Raw genomic sequence first — 18,605 nt, 5'->3', positions numbered from 1 at the left:
TCACATACTGGGTGTGCGTGGTCATCTGCACGGGGCGTCCCCCGCAGAGCCTGAACCCCACGCAGCCACGGGCCAGCACCTGGCAGACGCCGACAGAAGCCCGATAAACACCAGTACACGGAAGGGGCCTGACCCTCCCGGGCCAGGACCCCGCACGGACGGCAGCAGGGCCCCCAGCACAGCAGGAGGGCAGTCCTGAGGGACACAGAGCGGCCACTGCCCGTCTGCCGGCCCCACAGAGCGGCCACTGCCCGTCTGCTGGCCTCCGCCCCAGGGCAGTGACCGGGCAGTGCTGTGGATGCCCGGTGGCTTCTGAGGGACCAAAGGGTTGGTGTGGGTCCTCACAGAAGGGGTCTGGGGGTCCCGGTGCTGCAGCAGTGGCCACAGTGGCCCCTCATCCCAGATGGATGAGGCCGCCCGCCGCCCAGCCCTGGGCCCAGACTCCCCGGGATCACACCAGCCCTGCCTGGTTTAGACGCTCCCTCCCCGGCTCTCAGCGCGACTCCGCCCCATTCTCCCGCCGATGTTTCTCTGAACCCCTCTTGGAACATCAACCTGAACACCGCGTTTCAGACGCACCGTGAACAGACACAGGCCTGTGAACAGCACGATCCCAGACATGCAGAGTGCAGGGCCCCTCCCCCATCTCCTCTGCCAGGTCCCCCAGCCCGGGGGCCCCTGTCACTCCGTCTGATACATGGAAGGGGCAGCGAATGCTCCTTGACCTGGTGCTGTGCTGGGGGCCTCATGCCGTGGGCCACCCCCACCCCCCGGGTCCCTGTTGTGTGGTTGGGGCTCAGCGTGTTAAGTGACCTGTGTGGGGTTGCCCAGCGCCTGCCCCCTGGGGTACCCTGGAGCGTGGGGCTCCCCAGTTTGCTGAGATCGAGTCCCCTGGAAAGGGAAGCAGGGGTGGGCCGCACGTGGGGTCGGCGCGTCCCTGTGCGTGCCGCGCCTTCTGAAGCTTCTCCGTCGGCCTGGTCCAGGGCCCTGCAGCTGAGCCCTGGGACGGTCCAGGCAGCCAACAGAAGGGAAGGGGGCAGGTGAGGTGGGCCGAAATAGCAACTGTCCCAGCTGCCCCGCAGGACCCCTCCGAGCCGTCCACTGTCTGTCTGTCCTGCACCCGCCCGACTAGGCTCAGGACCGGCCAGAGAGCACCCGCCTCGCCCGGCAGCAGGCAGCCCGGTGGGGCCCAAGGGCCAGCGGCCAGGGCGCTGGGAGGAGCCCCATCCTGACGACAGAAGCCCTCTCCTGCCTGCCCGGTTTCTGCAGCGAGCACACCCTCTCAGAGAAGGAGCTGGAAGCCCAGAAAGCCGCTGGCAGGGCTGAGAGAAGGAAGGGCGTTGGGAAGACAGGTCTGTGTGCAGGTAGAGCCTGTGTGCACGTGCGTTACACACACACGTGACACGCGTACCATGGACACGCCCCCACATGCCCCTCACACACCAACACACACAGAACTAGGCTTTCCTCTTGCACAACAAGCACAAAGTCCTGGGTCTCCAATCAGCCAGAGCTGTGTTTCTGGCTCTCACTCTGTGCCGCATCCAATCTACTCCGTTTCCCACAAGGCCTACCCACCTCGGCACAGGTGAGCCTCACCTTGCCTCACTGCCTGACCAGGGCTGTCCCGGGAGGTGTGGGCCAGTGACCAGACCTGCTTGCTTTCCTGATGGGGTCAAGTGCTGTTGGGCAGAGAGAGCCACCGGGGCACCATTCCAGCCAGGGGAAGTACCCCCGTACTTGGCTGAGGAAACCAAAGCCCAAAGAGACCATGGCTCGCCCAAGGTCACACAGCACAGCTAACTAAGCTCCTTCCTGCATGTAGCCTGGGGGTGGAGGGACTCAGCTTGTGAATCAGCTTGGTGCCCACATCCAGTTTTCCACCTGGTCCTGGCCCCCAGCCCTCTGCTGATAGTGGGTACCAGGAAGTATTTACAGAGGGGCTATTGGATCGTGTCCTGGCACCCTCCCTCCTTATTCCCATTTATGCCCACAGACGAAGGACCCCGTGGACCACCTACCTCACTCTCCCAGAAAACAGCTTTGGCATGTACTTTGTTAATGAGACCACAGTCTGCTGACCCATTCTCTGCCTTCAGCCACACTTCCTCGCCTGCTGGTCATTCTCTGTGTCTCTCTCTCACTCCTTTCTAAGCCTCCCTCTTCCCTGGGACTCTGAGCCACATCACTCATTCTGTCTTTGGTCTGCAAAATGCCCACATCTGTAAACATCTCTGCAAACATCCTGAGCTCTTCCACTCCCTCACCTTCTTGATGAGCCAACACCTTGTTTATGTAGAAACTTCAGGTGATGCTCTTGTCCTGAAGTCAACTTGTCTGATAATATAGTCTCATCCACTTTCTTTTTTTTATTTTTTTAATATTTATTTATTTTGAAGGAGACAGAATATGAGCAGGGGAGGGGCAGAGAGAGAGGGAGACACAGAATCCCAAGCAGGATCCAGGCTCCGAGCTGTCAGCACAGGGCCCGAGGCGGGGCTCGAACTCATGGACCGTGAGATTACGACCTGAGCGAAGTTGGACACTTAACTGACTGAGCCACCCAGGCGCCCCTCACCACTTTCTGTGGTTAGAGTGTGACACTGTGCCTTTCCCTACCCAATATTTTCAATCTCTTTGTGTTCTGATATTTAAACTGTGTCTCTTGGCAATAGCATACAGTTGAGTCTTGATGTTCTTATGCAATCTGATAAGCTCTGTCTTTCCACTGGAGTGTTTAGTCCATTTACATTTAATGTAATTAGTGATATGGCCGGGTTCAGACCTTCAGTCTTGCTATTGCCACCTTCTCTTTCCCCCTTTGTTCTTCCTTTCCAGACTTTGCTGGTGCTCTGTCTTTGCCTTTCTACAGACTTAGGCTCACATCTGGGATCACTTTCCTCTGGTATTATTTCTGTTCTGTAGGTCTGCTGCTGATAAATTCTTCCAGCTTTTATTTGTCTGAAAATAACCTCGTTTTCATATTCATTTTCGAAGGATGTTTGCACTGGGTATGGAATTCTAGGTTGAAAGTTCTTTCCATCAGCATTCTGAAGGTGTATTAAGTTGCCTCTGGCTTTCATTGTTTTTGTTTTTTTTAATTTTTTTAACGTTTATTTGTTATTGAGAGACAGAGAGACAGAGAAGAGACAGAGACAGAGGGGCAGAGAGAGGGGGAAACACAGAATCTGAAGCAGGCTCCAGGCTCTGAGCTGTCAGCACAGAGCCCACCATGGGGCTCAAACTCATGAAAGTCACGAACCGCGAGATCATGACCTGAGCCAAAGTCAGACGCTTAACCGACAGAGCCACCCAGGCACCCCTCATTGTTCTTCATTGGAAGATGCTCATCATTCTCGTTGCTGTTCCCTGGGCAGCAAAGTATCATTTTCTCTGGAAGCTTCCAAGATTTTGTCCGTATCTTTAGTTCTTAGCAGTTTCACTCTAATGTACCTGGGTGTGGCTTCCTTTGCCTTTAACCTCTTAGGGATTTACGAGGCCTCTTACATCTGTAGAGTGATGTCTTTTATCAATTCTGTGAAATCTACATCTCTTCAAATATTTCTTCTGCCCCCTTCTCGATCTCTTCTCTTTCTGAGATGCCAGTTACATGAAAGCGTGTATGATAGACTATTTGCGGTGATCTCATATGCCCCTAAATTCTGTCCCTTTTGCCCCTATTTCTTTTCTCCCCATGCCTCACCCTGGATAATTTCTATTGGCTTGCGTTTGCCCAAACTGTATTGTCAGCCCCCACAAACTAAACGCATATACGGTGTGATGCCCCATGTGCACAGCCAGCCCCTCACACTCAAGCTCATCCTGGAATGCATCTCACTCTTCCCTCTGCTGCCGTTTTGCCCACACGACAAATCCTGGGGTGCAAACACCGAGCTTCCAGACATATGGCGCCTTCTCTCAGAGATTCCATGTCTCTGTTGAAACTCTCCTTCCTTTAACTCATTCTATATGTTTCTCCAAGTTCTTTAGCATCTTTGTCATAGTTATTCTCAAGTCCTCGTTCAATGACTCTAACATCTGGGTCACTTGTGAGTCGGCCTCTCATGCCAAATTTTCCCTCCTGATTCAGGGTCACATTTTCTACTTCTCGTGTCTCATAACCTTTTACTGTCTTCTGGGCATCATGGTTAAAGAAAGACAGCCAGGGGGTGAGTATCACTTCCCCCCACCCAGAGGCAGGCACTCTTTCCTCTGTTAGGCGGCTAAATGGGGGGCTGATCACTTTGGCCCACTCAGGAGGTAGGGGCTTTCTTTTTCCTGGAAACAATAAGGCAACTTCAACAACAGAAGAGGAAACCCCCAAATCTCTCCAGCTGGCCTCCCTTCTGCTGCTTGGCTCCCACGTTCTCTGCCTTCTGCCCACTCAGATCCTTCTCCATTTCCGAACCCGGGGTCTCGGTCCTCAGCCCCGGCTGTGCCTGTCAGGGCCCGGGGGTCCCCAGCTCTGACCGGCCTCCTTGGGGTCGGTCCACTCAGGGCCCCTCGCCTGAGTGTCCCAAACCGGCGGGGGTTGTGTCCGCCCACACCCCACAGCCCCGGGAGCAGTTCGCACAAATCTCCCACTCTCTGTCCCCTCCTGTCATGGTGACTCATCTAGCCAATGGGAGTGAGCCGGGTGACATGTGGGCTTTGGGAGGTCCTTCGTGATGGGCATGTCCCACGAGTGACAGATACATCTGGGGCCTAAGCCTTGGGGGACTTGGGGCTACTTGTTACCTTAGCATGACTTTACCTGTTGCGACTGCCGAGGGCCCTGCTTCCCACTTCCCAGCCTGCTGTTCTAGAAGCAGAGGCAGGACCTGGAGCGCCTGGGCGGCTCAGTCGGTTAAGCATCTGACTCCTGATTTCGGCTCAGGTCATGATCTCACGGTTCGTGAGTTGGAGCCCTGTGTCCGGCTGTGCACTGAGTGCGGAGCCTGCTTGGGATTCTCTCTGTCTCCCTTTCTCTCTGTCCCTCCCCTGCTCCACTCTCTCTCTCTCTCTCTAAAAATAAACACAATTAAAAAATAAACTTAAAAACTCAAAATAATAGAAGCAGAGGCACATCCGGACCCCTCCCTCGTCCCTACCCCGCCCCCAGGACGGACCAAGTCACACGCATGGGACTGTGTGCCCTCCGCTGCCCCACCGACACCCGGCCAGGCCTTCGTCATCCTCCCCTGGGCCTCTGGGCGCTCTCTCAGCTGGGGCACCCAGGACGGCACTCCCTGACTTCTGAGCACATCTGCAGAGCAGCTCTGCCGGCGTCCTGAAGGGCGGTCAGAGCGTACGGACGGGGACGGCTGCCCACCACACTTGCGGTAAAGCCCCTCTCGGCCCTGCCCGATGGTCTTCTCTCGGCCCGCCGGCCACCGGCCTCTCCGCTCCTGACAAACCCTTCCCCCCACCCAACCACAGGGCCTTTGCCAGTGCTGGCTCCCCTTCCTTCACCCTCGGCCTCCGCCACACCTCCAACCTTCTAGCTCCCATCCCGAGATCTCAGGTGTCAGTCGCCAGGAAGATGTGATTAATCCCCCCCACCCAACACCCGGCCCGTCTTCGCCCTGGAGCGGCCATGCATTCCAGCTGCCAACGACGTGTTCCTGTGCGTGTGAGCGGCCGCGGGGGTCGGCATCTGCTCTGTGACGACGGGCTCTCCGAGGTGGCTGTCCACTCTGCCCACCGCCTCGCCACCGGTGCCGGTGCAGGAGATTCACACGGGAGTGTTTGTTGATTGACTACGCAAGAGGATGCCCTAAACGGCACGTGTTCATTCTGCCGAGTGGCTGAGAGAACCGAGCCTACTTGACCCGTACGCGCTGTATGGGGTGGCGGGGACAGAGGGTGGGGCCGTCACCTGCTCGGGACCCGCCTTTGCAGCAGGCGGTGTCCACAGAGCGAGGCCCCAGCGTGGATGTGGGGGAGGGGGGCGGCTCTCGCTGACAGGGCTGGGGCGGGAAGGGAGGGAACCACGGGTCCTCTCACGCGGGCACCATGCCTGCCCTCATGACCTGCCTCGCTGCGTCTCAACCAGAGTGCCGGCCAGTCCTGCCTTCCTACCCACCACAGGGAGCCCGCCTCCGCCTTCCCTTCCCGGCTCAGACGCTGTCCCTGGGCCTGGGGGGACAGGCCCGTGACGCCCCCGCCCGAGTTTTCTGTCCGCACAGTGTGTGCTCCCATCCCCCCCACCCCGACTCACCCTAGGGACCAGTAACGTTTTGCTGCTGGGGAGGGGCGGGGGACACAGCTCTCGGGGGCAGGGAGCAGCTTCTCACGCTCTGTGTGGGTGACTGTCACCCTTGTTCAAGGGATGTCAGCAGGGGACAAGAGTGGCCCTTCCCGAGGGCGTCCTGGGGTGACCAGTGTTGTCACGACCACACTTGGGCTGGGGCTCCAGACACACCCACGACGCGCGACCCGCAGACCCGGGCTGGGGTTTCCTTGAAGAGCCAGGAGCAAAGTCCCCTAGACCCCTGTCCCTTGCAGACAGCCTCGGATTGGCCTGTCCCCACACCCCGGGAACTCTCCCTAGCTGCACATTTCTGGGTGACCCTCCTCTAGCATGTGGGGCTCAGACCCCCCAGGGGGCAGGGGCCTCTGGCAGGGGGAGCATGGGCTCTGGGCCCCTCCCCACCCCAGGCATGTCCCCTCTGGGGACTTGCAAGAGCCACAGGCATTGGGAGGCATAGAGTCGGGGCCACGTCTAGCTCGGGTGGAGTGGATGTCTATTCTGATGGTTCACGGCCACCTCTGGGCAGCATACCTGGATCGTGGGCATCTGGAAACTCCTGCCCTCTGCCACCCTGGCCTCAGGGCCAGAGGTCAGGGCAGGTCAGGACACCAGCACGTCCGGTGAGTCCTGGTCCTGGAATCGTGAGAGCTTGGGAATGCGGCCAGGGGAAGTCTGTGGAACGTTCTCCAAACCTGACAGCTCGTATAAATACTAAGCAGAACACCTCGGCAGAGGGTTCCCTAAATTTGATTATCCTGAAAATATGCTCAACATCATCAGTAAAGAAACTTTCCTACAAATAATTAGAAGCAAATTTTGATCAACAGTGCAACAGAAAAGCCTGAATTATCTTTTTATTCTCTTCATAGGAAATGTTATGACATCACGGCCACATGAAGAGACAATCAGAGTATCCAGCTGAACTGTAGAAAAAAAGGGAATTATCGGGGCACCTGGGGAGCTCAGGCGGTTAAGCATCTGACTTCGGCTCAGGTCAAGACCTCACGGTTCATGAGTTCAAGCCCCACATCGGGCTGTGTGCTGACAGCTCGGAACCTGGAACCTGCTTCAGATTCTGTGTCTCCCTCTCTCTCTGCCCCTCCCCCACTCGCACTCTGTCTCTCTCTCTCAAAATAAACTTTAAAAAAAGAAAAAAGGCAAAAGGGAATTACACAGGTATGTCAAGTGATCGATAATTTTCCTTGACTTTATCATGCATACGAAATTTAAAATATGATCCTTTCGCTATGGTTTCTTTTCTGGTTCCAAATAGTCACGTTTGCACCTACACCTTGTGGTTATAATTCTGTATTCTTTTTCTTGGAGTGATGCCCCAAAGTGTAAGCTTTAGGCCCACAAAACCTGGGTCTGCGGCTGCCCAGGCCCTGAGTGATAGAGCAGTCAGGGAAGCTTCCAGAAGGATGGGAGGTAGCATGAGAAAAGAGTGTATTGGGGAATCTCCAGGAGGCCCAGCCAGGTGGGGGTTCGGGGGCGGGGGGAGGGGACCTCGTGCTTGTTCCTCTCCCCAAACAGAATGAGGACAAATCACACACTACAGGGACGTTGCAAAAATTTAAAGATTAAAATAAATATACAGGATTTTAATAGTGAACATGCATTTGGGTTTTTAGGGAAAGATGCATTTTGAAGGGCTCTCAGGCATACGCTTTAAAAAACAAAACAAAACCGACTTTATTCTTTAGAGCTGCATTAGGTCCCCAGCAGACTGAGCACAGGACAGATGTCCCGTTTCCCGGTCCCCACACCCCGCAGCGCCCCCCCTCCCCACGCCGGCCGAGCAGCGTATCCGCCGTGATGGAGACGGATGGGCCCACACTGACGTCATCACCGTGCACAGGCCAGGAAGGCTCTTGCCGGTGTGAGTCCTGCGGGTTCAGGCGAAAGGCTGGTGACCTGTGTCCACTGTTACAGTGACACGCAGACCGGTTTCACTGCCCTCCAGGCCCTCTGCACTCTGCCCGCTCACCAGGCCCCCCCACCCGCCAGCCCGCCACTGACCCCTCTGCTCCCTGCAGAGCTCAGAGTGTGCTTTTAAATGAAGCTTTTGATTGGAAAGTAATGAAAGAAGGCAAGAACAGGGAAAACGAAACCCAGCAGTCTCTGGAATGAATCCTGGGAGAGTGGGTGGGGTCTCTCTGCACGCTGTGCAGCCCCGGGCCACCCCTGCCTGACCCAGACACCCCGAGGCAGGGGTCTGGCACCTGTCACAGCCCCCACAGTGCCCAGGGCAGCGTCTTACTCGCTGGTCATGTAACCAGGCTTCGCTGAACAAGGACAGCATCCGATTCCGGAGTCACTGAACTGGGTCCCGGCCCCCCGCCGGCCATCGGAGAACGGCCCTCCTCCCCCACGGGGTCCAGAACAGCCTTGGTGGCCCCCACTCTTTACCAGCTACACCTTGGCCGGTGGCCATGAAGCTCCTCCAGTGCAACAGCCCGCCGGACAGGTCAGACCCGGGACCCCCGGCCCCTGCTGTCCTGCTTGGACGTTGTCCACGCTGTCCCCTTCTCCCTGCCCCCCCTGCCCCTCGGCTGTTACCGGGCCTTCAGCTGGCGGCCCTCATGAATCATTCACAGGCCGAGAGGACTCTGCCAGCTTCCCGCAGCCCCCAGGTGATCTTCCAGGGGGTTTGCACCCGGTGCCCTTGAGCAGTCTCTCTCCAGTTGTGCCAAGAAGTGGGTCGGGGTCTGTCGGACCCGGGCGGGGTCTGCAGCCAGGGAGCAGGGCCCTGGGGTGAGTCCAGCGGCCGGGAGGCCTGTCGGTGTCCCCACACTCAGGTGTCGCGGACGGCCCCACCTTCCTGACCTGACCCACGGAGGCAGGCGTCCGTGTTTGACAACAGCCCTGAGCTCACAGTGTTTGCACAGCTCCAGGAGGATGTAAAGCACGACGAAGGAGAACATGTGACAGAGGCGGCCAGTGGCCCCAAACCCTCCATCAAGTAACGAGTGAAACGCCTTGCCCTTTATGGAGAAAAGACCCACTAGGCAGCTGCCCCTCCCCCGCATGCCGGCTCCTTCCTCCCCGGACCTTCATCCTCCAAAGCCGGCAAAAGGGCAAAGCGTGCTCCTTTCTCCCAGGGGTTCTGGAAAAGTCCAGGGCGGGCCTGGGGCTCTGCTCAGCCAGGGCAGGTCACGTGGCCCGGAGCCCGGGAGCAGGACGGGCACCACCTGGCCTTCACTGCAGGGTTGAGGCCACTCCCAAGGGTGACTGGATGTGTCCCCAGGAGGGGGCCGGGGGCTGCAGGGCTGCACGCCTCCTCCCTGCATGCTGTGCACCGCCCTCACCCCATGGGGTGCGAGCCACTTGAACCTGGCCCCTGGCTGTGCCTGCAGTGGCTCCCGACCCTGCGTAACAAGGCAGCAGGTGCTAGCGGGCACCTGACTTTCCTTCTCCAGGGCGGTGCTCGCTCGGTCAGCCGAGCAGGTCAGGTTGTAGGGACCTGCGGCAGACTCACGGTGCTTGACCACAGGAGCTTTCCTTCTTGCGCAAGGTGCCCGTCCATGCTGGGTCGGCTTCGGGACCCAGGATAAAGGTGCAGCCGGCCCTCACCCGGGGCAGCCTCCTCAGGGTCACGGCCAAGGGGACAGAGCTCACTGGAGCTGGCAACGGCCCTTGAGGCCTCCGCTGGGGTGGGGGCTCTCTGTGTCCCTGTCACCAGCCAGAGCCTCCAGGTGGCTGCGCCTGCCCCCCAGCAGGCCGGAAGCCCAGTCCTCCCCCAGGGAAGGAGGAAGAGACTGGTCCCACCCACCTTACAAGCGGACCCCTCTTCCAGGGCGACCGGCCCTGCCAAGAATAGGGGCAAGGGGAGGGCAGACGAGGAACGTGGGGTTCCAGCAGGGGTATTATGACGTACTGGGCCCTCTGACCCTCCCTGGGACCAGCAGTGAGCTGGGGGCTGAAGCCCTTTGATCCCCCAGCCAGGCCCCCAGGAGTCTCCACAACGCTCGGAATGCAGGTGGGTTTGTCCTTGACCCAAACAGACCAGGTCTTTTGACCACGCGGAGTGTCTCCGTCCACCTGCGACACGCCCCCGGGCGGGCTGCTCGCTTCCCGGGTTCCTCTTGCAAGCAGGTCACAGGGAAGGGCTCCATCCGGCTGGGGGAAGCAGAGCTGGCCTGAGCCAACCGCCCGCCTCTCTCCTGCGGATGTGGGGGAGGAAGGAGGTGATCGATCACCAGTTTGCCTGCGTGCCGTGCCTTTGCTGACTCCTTCGTAACGCGCACCCCGTCCCCAGCCCTGCCACGGGGACCCCGGGCAGGCCGGCAGCCTCGGGGGGCTTTCTCGGGTGCAGCCACTAGAGGACCCCAGATCCCTCTGTGGTCCCCGACCTGACGCGGAACAGGGACCCCCCCCGGGCTCACCGCCGTCACTGTCCGGGCCCACCGCTGGGGATGCCCGTTCTTCTCCATTGCTGTCTGATGGAGAAGCTTCCACCCGAGCGGCGCGAGGGTGGGTGGGGGCAGGGAGATGGGCTTGGATCGGTCATTTTAAGGCGGTGACCGTTCCTGCTTCTGCAGCCCCTGCCCAGGAAACAGTGCAGAGAGACCCCGCGCCTCACCTTTGCTGCGCTGGTGAGCTCCCAAATCAGAAACGAGGTCCTGGCAGGTCCTGGGCCACGGCCAGAGGACAGGACTGCAGGCCCACAGGCCTGTGACCCCGGAAGTGCTTCTGGAAAATAGTGGCAAACACGGACCCCCAGGTCAGCACCACGCGTCGTGCTCAGGGTGACCGCGGAGGCCGGCAGCCGCTGCCCGCGTGCCTATTTCTGAGGTCCTCCTCTGTCCTGCTTTGTCCGGCTCCTGCTCTGTCATGAACACGGTCCCAAGGGGACGCGTCCTTTCAAGAGACCTAGCGTGCAAATTCCAGGAATTAGAAAGAGATGATTCGCTCTCCAAAGGACCTTTTTCTCCAGAAAAGAACACCCTGAATTTGCCAGAAACACCGATAGCCACGTCCCCGAGTGCCTTTACTGTGTGATCCGTTTTTTCAAACGGGGACGGAATTTTAGGAGCACATCCGGGGCCTCGACTGAAGGACCTCCGCCGCTCCAAAAGCTCCCGCGGGCGGTGCGGGTGGCTGGCTGGCAGCGAGGCGCAGAGGTGGCCGCCTGCGGGCTGCGGGCTCCCTCGGGTCAAGGAGCATCGGCCGTGAGGAAGCAGCAGGCCGGAGAGCCCGTGCCCTGGAGGGGAAGGTGGGGGCAACGTTTGACGCTGGTAGAGTCTCACTGAGCAGCTGACGACGGGGTGGGGGGGGGGATGACGCCACGTGTGACGGCAGAGGGGGACACATGGTGAAAAGGCACACAAGAGGAAGGACCGGGGTCGTGAGAAAATACGCACTGAGAGAAATCCCCTTGGATGTTTTTTCCTTGAAAAACAAACCGACCTCTCTGAGCTGTGTCTGAGCCGTGATTCAGAATTCCACACTGAGCCTAAATTAAGCAGTGGCACGCACTCACCGGGGTGGGTGACATCTGCTCGCCGTGCGTCTTTTGTGTCCCTCTCCCACCAGGTCCCTCGTGGCAGGGCTGGTGTCCCCCAGGGAGGACAGAGAGTGGTTTTGTAGACTCTGGAGCTCAGTGCCCAGGAACGGAGAGTCCTCCGCTCTCCCGGGAGGTCTGTCTGTCTGGACCGTCCTCCCTGCCTGTCTGGCGGGCTGGGTTTAAAACCTTCCATGCAATGCCAAACCAATCAGCACTGCCTTCTGGCGCGGCGAACCTTTTGGACCTTCCCTCCCGCTCCTCTCCCTGTTCTCCCTGACTCGTGTATATGTATATTGTCACCAGAATGCACGTGGGACTTACCCCAGGCCGTTATAAACAAAGAGGCTGCAGGTAACCGACCCTCGGGGCCAGACCGGGCTCACAGCGTCCATCCTGGAACCTCACCCAGCCGGGGCCGGCTCTCCTGGGTGTGGGCAGTGGAACTCAGGAGGGCCAGACCCTCCGCTGCCCCACACCGACGGGCAGGGCCACCGCCCAAGCCGCCATGACCAACAGCACCGCACCAGGTTAAGGACGTTCACTGAACACAGCGACCTGGGCAGCTGGGCTGGCACGGGCTCCTCGTGTGCCCTGTTTGCCCACGCGCGCCAGGTCTTTCCAAAGAGGCCACTTGGTAAAGATAAACCCTACGCTTCGTGTCTGCAAGGGGTGGTCTGGGCATTGCGGGCAGACACCCCAAGCCCACGTGGCGGCTACGGTCCTGCTCCTGCTTTCATCTCACGCAAAGGGACACGGAAACTCTCTCGCCTTCTGCCTTGGGCATGTGAAACCAGGGTGGAAGCCGTTCGTGTCATCAGAGCTCGGGTTTTGCTTGGGGGCCGCGTGGGCAGGACGTGTGCAGAGCAGGATCCCGAGGGCCGCAACAGGAGAAGGGATGCCAAGCCACCTGGACCGAGTCATTTTCTCGTCTGGGGTTCTGTCCCCGTCCCTGCAAGACGGGGAGGGTGGTGACGCTCACGGCTCCAGGGCCTTAGCCAACACGGCACGTGGCTCACAGCCTGGTGTGCAAGCAAGCGGGAGAGACCGAAGACGCCACAGGAGTGCGGGAGCTTTCCTTGTTGGTCGTGGCCCGACCAGGAGCCTTGTCCACGTGGGGAGAGGACAGCTAGCTGGACACCACAGCTCTCACCGTCACCTTTGACACCTGGACCTACTCTGCACCCGCCGTGCCGTGTCTGACTCCCGGTGACAGAGAGCCACGGCGAGTGGTGGGTCCGGGGAGCCCAGGTGGTGGGTCCCCCGAGTGCTCGAGCCCCTGCGTGTGAAGAATGTGGACGGAGGTCAGCTGGCAGCCATCCGGGGCTCCCCACCGGGGTCGGGCAGAGAGTCCATTTAATCGTCATGGCAACCAGGCAGGCAGCAGGTGTCCCCATTTTATAGATGAGCAAACAGAGGTAGAAAGCGATGAATAGATCTGCACGATACCGAGTGGACGAGAGGGGGACCCGACGCAGGGAATGCCATCCGGGCACGGTGCCGGTTCGGTCGGACCCCCCGCCCCAGCCCGGCACACGCATGTGCCCGTGTGTGTGCACACGCACCACAGCAGGTGAGCAGGGAGCAGGGCTGCTGCCGGGCTCCCTTGTGAGCATCTTTTCTTTCCTCTAGGTGGGAACTCAAGGGTTACGCGGCACCACCCGGCTCCGTGTCCTGCCATCATGGGGAAAAAGGCAAGTGATCTCACGCGGCCTGCCAGCCAGCGCCTACAGCGACCGCTTGTGGGGTCCCCAGACGCGCCTCAGCGGGCACGAGGAGGGGTGAGTGGACCCCCGCCAGCAGTGAGTGACGGGGAAGGTTTGGGGGACAGGGCACAGCCAGGTGCGCAACTCACTTTGGGGGCATTGGAAGGTCGGGAGGTGCGGGCCATGTGCAGCGCGCCCCCGGGAGTGGCTTCCCCGGACCCCTTCCCGGAGGCCACAGTTCTAGATCCCCTGGGGCTGCCCTCTGCCCAAGCCGCGTGCAAAGGCTACCCAGCACCCCGAGGTCCCACAAGATCCTATGTGCTAAGGGCACTTTGCTTCCCTCACCGGTGGCTGTCCCTCTGGGCACCGGTGTCCGAATGCTAATCTCATCCCACTCGGGGCGGCGATAAATGAGTTCCTGAGGCTCTCAGGCCGGCCGGAGCTCCCCGTGCGAGGCAGTGGGTGTGTTGCTGTCCCACCCAACCCCCCTCTCCAGGCCTCGGCACCACCCCTGGCCGTGAGCTGTTAGGGGCCCAGAGGCTGCTGCGGCTCTGGAAGGGGTTCAGGGCTCTGAGGTACAGCTCAGGCCTGGAGCCCCCGCGGGACAGGTCCTCTGTGCACACAGCTCACACCCGAAGTCCCGCGGGCTGGGTCCTCCCTGCGGGACAGCTCAGAGTCTGGACCCCCGTGGGACAGGTTAATGTTCCTCTGCAGCCAACATCCTAGCTTAGCCACCTCCCTTGTCCCGTCTCCCTCTCCCCCATTCCCATGGGAATGAGTAAGGTTGCCACGAACAACCCAGACCAGGGGCTTAAACAACACAACACCTTTTCCACACGATCTAGAGGCTGAAGTCCGAGCTCGGGTGCTGATGGGATTGGCTTCTGAGAAGGCCTCCTCCTTGGCTCGTAGGTGGCTGCCTTCCCTGTGTGTCCTCACACGGCCGTTTCTCTGGGCGTCCTAATCGTCTTCCTATAAGCACACTGGTCAGGTTGGAGTAGGGCCACCCTAATGTTTTCATTGTGCCCTAATCACCCCTTTCAAGACCTTGTCTCCAGATACGGTCACATCCTGAGGTCCTGGGATTTGAGACTTCAGCACGTGAGTTTGGGGAACGTAACTCACCTCCTAATGCTCGGTGATTCGCCTCCCCACCAATCACCTTCACAAACTCCGCCTCGGGCTGTGCTTCTGGGGAACCCAGCCTGAGACATGACCCAGCCAGCGTCCCGCTCCTCCAAGTCAGAAGGTGGGACAGGTGTACCGTCCGCTCACAGGCGGCCTCACGCGGAACGGGCTGCAAGCCGCTGGCACCCCAGAGGCCGAGCTGCAACAGGCATGTGGGCCGCGGACGGGCCTGACCCATTCTTTTGACTATTTCAAAACGATCGTTGTCATACGTAAACCAATTTGACAGTAAATTTCATGCAAGTAAATAAATAAAACATTAAAAAAAATAACCTCTGTCCACAGCATGCCCACGTGTCCTTTTCTTAATTGGAGCGTCAGATTTTCTCAGATAATCGGGGCCATCTAACAAGAAACACGGTCTGCACGTACATTTGGCTGACAGGCACAGTTTCTTATTCCTGGGGACCCAGAGGAACGGAGTGATCATAAATTGCGAGAATGGAAAGAAACTGCTGTGCAGCTCTAACCCCAGCCTCTTCCTCGGGCCGGCTGGGGGCGGCTCTGCAGGGGGGTGGGAGTGGGGGGGCTCTCCGGCTGTGTGCTGCTCAGCCAAGGTCGACGGGAGCGGGTCTCCGGGTGGTTCCCAGCCCAAAGCCGACGACACGTGGGGCAACAAATGGTTTAATTAACCTCACGGCTTTCCCATCTGTGAAGCAGAGCTCAGAACGCTCGCCACCGGAGGCCACGAAGACAGGTGCATCTGTGTTTGAAAACTCTCCGCGCCTGGGGTGGGAAATGCCAGTGCTCAGTCGTCATGCTGAGCGAGAAAGGAGACAGCTCAGACCTGCAGGGGCATTCGGCATGTCTCCCCTTGTCCCTTGGGCCACGGCCCCGGTGGGAGGACGCACTGGATGGAAACCACGCGCCCGAGTGTTAGAGAGCCACATGCTGCTTCCCTACACGGAGCACAGACTCTGTGCGGGCGTCACCCCATCCCCAAAGCGATGGCTTAGACTCGTGTCCTGCTGTGTTTGTTGTCCTGCTTCTTTTTTTTTTTTATTATTTTTTTAAAGGAAACTTTATATTTTTTTAAATTTATTTTTGAGACAGAGAGAGACAGAGCATGAATGGGGGAGGGGCAGAGAGAGAGGGAGACACAGAATCGGAAACAGACTCCAGGCTCTGAGCTGTCAGCCCAGAGCCCGACGCGGGGCTCGAACTCACGGACCGCGAGATCGTGACCTGAGCCGAAGTCGGACGCTTAACCAACTGAGCCCCCCAGGCGCCCCTGTTGTCCTGCTTCTTTAGGGGCGTCTTCTTCTCAAAGGCAGGAGGGGCTCAGGTGGGATCCGGCTTTGCATCTAAGACCAAACCACTGCTAATTTTTCTTAATTAAGGAATATTTGGGGGCACCTGGGTGGCTCAGTCAGTTAAGCATCCGACTTCGGCTCAGGTCATGATCTCTCAGTTCTGGGTTCGAGCCCCACGTCGGGATCTGTGCTGACAGCTCGGAGCCCAGAGCCTGCTTCGGATTCTGTGTCTCCCTCTCTCTCTGCCCCTCCCCTGCCCATGCTGTCTCTCTCTCTTTCTCTTTCTCTCTCTCAAAAATAAATAAACATCAAATAAAAATAAATTAAGGAATCTTTGACAAATAAAAACTATATATAGTTAAGGCATACGATTTTATTTTGATAGTCATATACACTGTGAAATAAAAAACCACGGTTGAGCTAACGAACCGATCTGTCACCTCAAATAACTCTCCTTCTCTTCTTCCTTGTGAGAACACTGGAAACTTACCTCCTTAACAAATTTCAAGTATACAGCATTGTCCTCTGTAATCACGTTGTCATACATTATGTCTCCAGAACTCAGGGCACCGGGGGGTTAAGCGCCCAACTCTTGATTTCAGCTCAGGTCATGATCTCACAGTTCATGAGATCAAGCCCCACGTTGGGCTCTGCACTGACGGCACAGAGCCTGCTTGGGATCCTCTCTCTCTCCCCCTCCCTGCCCCTCCCCCGCTCGCATACACGAGCTATATCTCCCCCCTCCCTCAAAATATATAAATTAACATTTTTTAAAAAGTCTCCAGAACTCACTCATGTTGCCTAACTGAAACTCAGTACCCTTGGCCAACACCTGCTCGTATCTGCCTCCCCGCAGCCCAGCCCCGGGAGCCACCGTGGCGCTCTTTGCCATGCAGGGTCCACACGCATATTTGCCTGTCTGCACCTGCTCATCTCAGGGAGAACACTGACCTCGAGATTCATCCACACTCTCAGAAATGGCAGGCTTTCCTTCCTCGCCAGGCTGGATGATACGCCAGCATATGCATAAACCACATCTTTATCCATTCATCCTTCAGTGAGCACTCAGGTTGTTTCCGGATCTCGGCTATTGTGAATAAAGCTGCAATAAATAAGGAGATGTAGATTGCTCTCTGAAGTCCTGATTTCACTGTCTTTTTTTTTATGTTTATTCATTTCTGAGAGACACAGAGAGAGAGATCATGAGTGAGGGAGGGGCAGAGAGAGAGGGAGACACAGAATCGGAAGCAGGCTCCAGGCTCCGAGCTGTCAGCACAGAGCCCGATGCGGGGCTCAAACTCACAGAGCTGTGAGATCATGATCTGAGCTAAAGTCAGATGCTCAACCAGCTGAGCCACCCAGGTGCCCCATGGTTTCCTTTTCCTCTGGATATGTACCCAGCCGTGAGATGGCTGGATCATCAAGTCGTTGTATTTTTAATTCTTTGAGGAAGATCCACGCTGGTTTCCAGAAGTTACATTCCCACCAGCAGCAAAGGCTTCTCTTTTCTCCAGGTCCTCGGCAACACTTGTTGTCTGTTGTCTTGCCGGTAATAGGCGTTCTAACCCGTGAGGAGTGATGCCCACGGGTGAGCAGGAGGGCGCTGAGTGAGGTGTGGCGGACCCAGCTCCGGTGGGTGGCGGGTCGCAGCGGGCTGTGGTCGTGGGGCAGCGTCTCTGTGCGGCCACGTCAGCCGAGGCTGCAGGCGTCCGCGGTGGAGGCGGGGGCGGTCCGGGTGCACAGTGCTGAAGGCCGCCGGGGTCCCTGTACTCCTGTTACACGCGGACGGACGCGGTGGCCAGGGGGCCCCTCCGGCTGCACGCGGTGGCGGCAGGGCCCGAGTCTGAGGCGTGGGCGTGGGCGTGTGCAGGGTAGGGTGGCTCTGGAGCAGGGGCTGGGGCGTGGGTGGGGGCTCCGGCCCGGGGGGTGGCTCATTCCTTCCCCGCAGTGGGGCCGGGCCGGCAGCCCTGTGGCCCGGGTGCTGCACTGGCTGAGCCCGCGGGAGTCTGTGGGGTGACGAGGGCTGCCCTTCTTCCACGGGAGGTCATGCCAAGGGGATCCCTCTCGGGGCTGCGGTGCGCCAGGCTGGGGACGCAGGGGTGGAGGTGAGAGCTTGCTCCGCTACAGGCTGTCCCGGGCTCCTGTGCCCTCTGGGTTTCTGCAGCTTCTTGATGGCAGCCTGGGGCCTCCCAGAGCTGTTTCCGTCAGTCCCAAGTTGTTCACTCGCGGGGGCGGGAGGGTGTTGCGGGGACAAGCCCCCCACCTGCCAGCCTACGGTTGTCACCTTGCTCCTTCCCTTTGAGGCGGCTTCTTTCTTAAAGGAGTAGCTTGTCGGGGCGCCTGGGTGGCGCAGTCGGTTAAGCGTCCGACTTCAGCCAGGTCACGATCTCGCAGTCTGTGAGTTCGAGCCCCGCGTCAGGCTCTGGGCTGATGGCTCGGAGCCTGGAGCCTGTTTCCGATTCTGTGTCTCCCTCTCTCTCTGCCCCTCCCCCGTTCATGCTCTGTCTCTCTCTGTCCCAAAAGTAAATAAAAAACGTTGAGAAAAAAAAAAATTAAAAAAAAAAAAAAAGGAGTAGCTTGTCTATGTGCTTAGCAGTGACTAGCTAGTGTGGCAACTCACTTATTTGGGGATAGACTCGAGATTGTGTGAGGGGCCTTGCTCCTGCCACTTGATTATTCAGGCCAGGAAAGACAGGTGCAGCTGAAGAAACTTCTGGAGGATG

At 58.5% G+C, this 18,605-nt stretch overlaps 1 long non-coding RNA gene across 2 annotated transcripts; it reads left to right on the top strand.

Moving 5' to 3' along the window:
* Nucleotides 1-270: 270 nt before the first annotated feature.
* LOC131512921 (uncharacterized) lies at nucleotides 271-7,522 on the top strand. Of its 2 annotated transcripts, XR_009262381.1 has the most exons (4): nucleotides 271-1,352; nucleotides 5,102-5,321; nucleotides 5,419-5,812; nucleotides 7,102-7,522. It is a non-coding gene; the product is annotated as an uncharacterized LOC131512921 (long non-coding RNA). The 2 variants fall into 2 exon arrangements; XR_009262382.1 differs by lacking the exon at nucleotides 271-1,352 and having other exon boundaries at nucleotides 5,029-5,321.
* The last annotated feature ends 11,083 nt before the right edge of the window (nucleotides 7,523-18,605 follow it).

The sequence above is a fragment of the Neofelis nebulosa genome, chromosome 5, assembly GCF_028018385.1.
Source record: "Neofelis nebulosa isolate mNeoNeb1 chromosome 5, mNeoNeb1.pri, whole genome shotgun sequence".
NCBI lineage: Eukaryota > Metazoa > Chordata > Mammalia > Carnivora > Felidae > Neofelis > Neofelis nebulosa.
This window is presented reverse-complemented; position numbering and strand designations above follow the sequence as displayed.